A 6,003-nucleotide genomic window follows, 5' to 3' on the forward strand; every position below is an offset into this window, starting at 1 on the left:
ATCAATAGAGTTCACGACGCACCGAGAGGCCTTCGGAGGATCGGATGGATGCACGCGGGGTCAGTAGTTCCTGATCTGTGGATCAGAGGCACGTTGCCCCGGGGTTAACGGGGGGGCTATCGGACATGTATTGATGGAGGACTCTGGGGGGGATTAAGGGCTGGGGAAGTTCTGCAAGACTATATGTGAAGTACTCTGGCCGACGACCTCGCCGCTAACATGCTAACCAACCAGGAACATGGGCATTGTTCTATTTACTTTATATATATATATATATATATACACACACGTTTATATATCAAATTAATTGCAAAATGAATATAAATTCTAGTCAAGACATTGAGGAGGTTATAAATAATGATTTTTATTGTAAATATTAATGTTGTTCTTCTTGTGGCTCAAAGGAAGGCCAGTTTTATAGCTTCTCTCAGCAGCATAACTGTTTTCAGCTGCGCTCACATAAAAAGGGTTTTCAAGGGTTTTCTACCCCTCCGCTAGTCTTCGAAGGCGATAACACAATCTACCATCAGAACACTGGAGATGGGCCTCGCCACACCTCTGTAGAGACTTCATGACACACCAGAGAATAGTCATCTACACATTCACTATGTAGAGAGAGGATTTATGATTCATTCAATGTTAAAAACAGTGATAAAAATAGTGCTTTTGAAAAATACGGATATTTCTAAGTAACCCCAAACTTTTGAACGGTAGTGTCTATATATATATATTTTTTTACATTTATTTGACTCATCTGACTTTGGTATGACAAGAACAGTTTATTCATCAGCTCCCATGAATGAATCTCATATGCTGCATTCCTGAGGATTCATCCAGAATCTACTGATGGCAACAATTCCATTGAATTTACTAGATTTTTCCACCGAATATATATTAAAATGTCTGGTGTGACTGATGAACTGATGAACTGATGAACTGCTGCGGGGAACTCCTGCCCATTTATTGATCGCCGCTATTGCCGATTCCCTCCTGGTCTGATCCATCACACTGGACCGCCTCACGCACAATGGGGAGGTGCACCAGCAATTAGACGGATCCATACAGGTCAACTCCAGAGAGTGCGTGAGTGTATTGGCTGCAGATGGACGGGCTCGCTGATTGTGTTTGTATCTCCTGCTGTTCACGCTATGTTGCCCTCTCTCTCTCTCTCTCGCTCGCCCTTATCCTCCATTGATGTGTTGCTTTTATGATCTTGTTTTTTTATGATCTCCCTCTCCCTCCGTCTTCCTCTCTCGGCTCACCTCGTGCTGCAGGGAAGGAACAGCCGACTGAGTGAGATTCATTCTGACGCCAGCATCGGTCTAGTGGCTGGCACAGTCTTGGCACACACACACACACACGCACACACACACGCACACAGAGCAGCCTTTCCCTCTACTGACTGGTCTGCTGCCCCAGATACCACAACATACGTGAGCTGCTGCGCTGTGATTGGACATCGCAGCGTCACGTGTTTCAGTGTGTTTCTGGAAGGAAGGAAGGAAGGCAGGCAGGCAAAGGGAGTGAGGGAGGAAGCAAATGAAAGAAGGAACGGAAGCCAGGCAAGGAAGGAAAGGAAGGAAAGGAGGGACGGAGGGAGGAGAGCAAAGGGAGAAAGCAAAGGAAAGGATGGAGAGAGGGAGGCAGCAAAGGAATGGAAGCCAGGCAAGAAAAGAAGGAAGGGAGGAAGGAAATAAGGAAAGAAAGGAGGGAAGGAAAGGAGGGAGGGAGGGAAGGAAGGAGGAAATGAGGGAGGAAAGCAAAGGGAGGAAGCCAGGCAAGGAAGGAGGGAAGGACCCCGACCCCAATCTTGTGCTCTCTCTCTCTCTCTCTGTGTCTCCCCCTCCTCCTCACAGTGTCCCCCCCCCCCCCCATGGAAAAGCTTCCCTTCATGTGAGCGCGTGTGAACATTCTTCAGGGAGCCGATGAGCCGCTGATCACTTATTTCGCCTCTTTAACTCGAACCAGGCCGCTCCACTCCTCCACTCCTCCTGTGGTCTACGTGTTCGTGCCTCCGTCCCGTTGGAATCTGACGGGAAGCGATGACATATCGTCTTTTATTGTCAGTTTGTTCGTCGGATCGCCAGGAACCGCGCTTACGGCCTCTGACTCCTTCGTCCTTCAATACGAACCTTTCTCTTTCTTTTTCCGATAAATCCGGCTCCCCGTGCTCACACATGTTGATGTGTTTGTGTTCTCCTCGGTGTGTGTGTCTGAATGCTTGGCAGCCGCGCCTTGTTCCTCGCGGGCTCCTCCAGTCAGTCTGCTTTTCTTTTCAAACAGTGGCTTCATTGATGCTCAGGTCTTCTTATCCTTTGCTCAGTTTTAACCAATCACACACTAACCTTACTGTTCCTCAGTGTGTGTGTGTGAGCCTGCGTGTGTGTGTGTGTCAACTTTAGAGTTCCTTATTTACAAAATAAGCATAGAATCGCATCCATTCTCGCAACTTTCACGTGTGTGTGTGCAAACATCGTAGAAGTGTCCGTATGGTTTTTTTACTTTTTATTTGTCTGGATTTGTTTTTGTTTCACTGAACAAAAAAGAGCGCAACAACATATTTTAAATAAGAAAAAGAAAAAATTAATAAAATATAATTTAATTTAATTTATTTATTTTATTTTCATTTCCATTATTATTACAATTATTAAATGTAATATGCCTTCCTATTTTATTTAATTATAATATATTGTATAATATTGTATTGTATTGTTTTTTTCAGTTTCACTAAACAAATAAGAACGCGACAAAATATTACAAATGACAAAAAGAAAAACTTAAATAAAATAGAAAAGAATAATTAAAAAAAGACTAAATAATAATTAAAATACAAATAAAGAAAAAGACAGACCACAAGTCGTACAATCGCTCGTTTACAATTTTCTATCAATTATTTTGCGCCTATATGTTTTCCGTGTGAGAACCGGGCTGTGATGTCACGCGTGGGTCAGCAGAAGGACATCCCTGTGTCTGGAGCTCCACGGGGGGTGTCGGAGGTCTGTTTTTCGGACTCTTCGTGCCCCCCCCTCCCCCCCCCCTGAGTGGCTTCAGCGCACAGAGGCCTGGTCTGTGGAACCCCCCGGAGAACCCGAGGAGCGCCAGGAGCCCGCGGGGCGAATAAATACGCCGTGAAAAGCGTGTCAAGAGAGGTGTGAAATAAATCGTAGAGGGCGAGACACTGGGTTTTGTGTGAAGGCCTTCCCCCCCCACCCCACCCCCCTTCACCTCCACAGCACACATGCCCTCTCTCTCTTTCTCTCTCACACACACACATACGCTTACACTTTTCCTTTCACACACACCTCACATGGAGGTTCACAGTTCAAATAAACAGCGGCCCGCGCGGCGGGGCCGAGGTCTGGTGTAAACAGCGGTTCAGTTTTCTCTTGCCGCTTCCTAATGAGCCGCGCTCTGAAAAGAGAAAGAGGGACGCAGTAAGTGGGGAATGAAGTGGGTGGAGGACGAGTTACAGATGGACTGGAAAGACTTCCACGTGGAGAGGTGTGATCGGACCGAAGACCACGGGATGGACAGAAAGACGTGAACGCTTTGACCTCGGCGCGATGAAAGTTGCTTCGTGGGGTTTCTCTGCATGTGCGGATGGCTCAACGTGACCCATAACTCCTCCTCGTCTGTCCTTGTGTGTGTGTGTGTGTGTGTGTGTGTGTGTGTGTGTGTGTGTGTGTGTGTGTGTGTGTGTGTGTGTGTGTGTGTGTGTGTGTGTGTGTGTGTGTGTGTATGTGTGAGCGATCAGTCAATAAAGCTCTGGGTTTCTCCGCCTCCATCGGGCCGCTGATGAAGCTCAAGGCTGCTCCGTCACGTCTTTGATATGGCAATTTCTCCTCCAATCCATAAACTTTCAAGCTCCTGTAGAGAGAGGTGTGTGTGTGTGTGTGTGTGTGTGTGTGTGTGTGTGTGTGTGTGTGTGTGTGTGTGTGTGTGTGTGTGTGTGTGTGTGTGTGTGTGTGTGTGTGTGTGTGTGTGTGTCAGTCACCCATCGCCCTTTGTTGGGGTAAACACTTTAACAAGATGAAATAGGGGGCAAATAAAATCCCCTACACCTATAATAACATCACGCTGCTTTCGAATCAGAGTTTTGAAGGACGTCTGTCGTCTTTCTGAAGATGTTCTCTGTGGTTTTATTGGTTTTATTGGTCTATTAGCTGAAGTGACTCGGTCTTAGTCTAAATCCAATTTAAGTTTAATCTTCTTATTTCCTCTTTCGGATTCATCTGTTCGTTATTGACATGATCTAATCCACAGATTATCTCTTTCTTTCTCCTACAAGTCATCTACTTCCTATTTCAAATGGCCTGCTGGATATAAACACAGAAATTTGTGTGTATATATATTAACTGCTAAAAAAATAATACTTTCCTTTTCAAATGTTGACATTGGTTGTTGCTTATTTCCTCTCGTTAAAGAGACATGCTTAAGATGTCAGTTTTCAGACACTTTTAGTGCGCTCACATCTCTTTTGGGACCATAGGAACAATACTAGTGCTGAAACTCAAATGTCCAATTAATATTTCCATTTTTCCAAAAGGCTCTTTTATTTATTTAATTCATTTTATTCATTTATTATATTTATTTATTTTAGGCAAGGAGGCAAGAAAGCCAGGCAAGGAAGGAAGGAAGGAAGAACATAGTCATTATTAACGGTGGAACATCCGGTCAGCAGGACGAGGGCGAGAAGTCCAAGTCGGAAGAGCTTCAGTTGATGTGGAAAATGTAGTGAATGAAACCAAAACCCACACAGAGAGAGAAAGAGAGAAACAGAGAAACAGAGAGAGAGAGAGAGCACCACTCATCTGGGTCATGGTGACACGGTGAGGAAGTGGAACATCAGCGGAGGCTGAATGAGAGCGTTGAGTCAGAGAAATGTGCCGCAGGGCGCCGAGCGTGGGCGGCGAGTCGGAGGCGGCTCGTTCATTCATGGAGCCGCAACATCACGCTGCTTCAGAGCTACAGAGCTACAGAGCTTCAGAGCTACAGAGCTACAGAGCTACAGAGCTACAGAGCTTCAGAGCTACAGAGCTACAGAGCTTCAGAGCTACAGAGCTTCAGAGCTACAGAGCTACAGAGCTGTGGATTCATGAGCAACGAGAGATTCTCGTGCTCTACGTACCCGACAAGGAAGTGAACCAGGCAATGAAGGAAACCAGTCAATGGAGGGAAGGAAGGGAGGAAGGGAGGGAGGGAGTGTAAGTAAAACATAAGGAGGCTGGAGGCTCCGAGGGTCTGAAGAGCCGTTGTGGGCCAGGAGGGGCAACAAACTGGAGGAGTCGGTTCCTTGGTGAGCGGGAAACTAAGTGAAACTAAGTGTAACTCAGTTAAACTAAGTGAAACTAAGTGTAACTCAGTGAAACTAAGTGTAACTAAGTGAAACTAAGTGTAACTAAGTGTCCGTCCTCTTTTCCGTCTTCCCCCTTTATCTCTCTTTTCTTTCCCCCTCTGTGGCTTCATGGCCTCTGAGTTTTAGTCTCTCTGCTGACGAACACCCCAGAGCTCATTGCTCATTAGAATTTCCTCCCAAACTGGCAACTCTTCATTTCCTTAGCAGTTGGACAAATACAATTTCACCCTTCAACTCGCAACAGAATTAATCCAGTTAATGTTCAACTGGGGGGGGGGGGGGTAATGAATAATGGCCACTTATCTGCATGGGAACACGGGTGTCAGGTGGAGGTCCCATAGCGAGCCCACTTCCCGTCTCATGTCACACTATAATCTGAGCGGTCGGGCCGAGGTTCTGCACGCGGAGGTCAGAATGGACACGGCTCTCACAGAATGGGTCGGGGGAACCGGGGAACCGTTTAATCCTCGGCTACACCCTCCATGTGGCGGTGGCGAGGTGGCGGTGGCACCGTTACGGAACGTATTCAGATCTCTTCAAATGTTCACTTTTTGTTTCATTGCAGCCATTTGCAAAAAATCAAAAAAGTTCATTTTATTTCTCATGAATGTTCACTCAGCACCTCATCTCGACAGAAAAAAACAGAA

The sequence above is a fragment of the Pseudoliparis swirei genome, chromosome 18 (assembly GCF_029220125.1).
Source record: "Pseudoliparis swirei isolate HS2019 ecotype Mariana Trench chromosome 18, NWPU_hadal_v1, whole genome shotgun sequence".
NCBI lineage: Eukaryota > Metazoa > Chordata > Actinopteri > Perciformes > Liparidae > Pseudoliparis > Pseudoliparis swirei.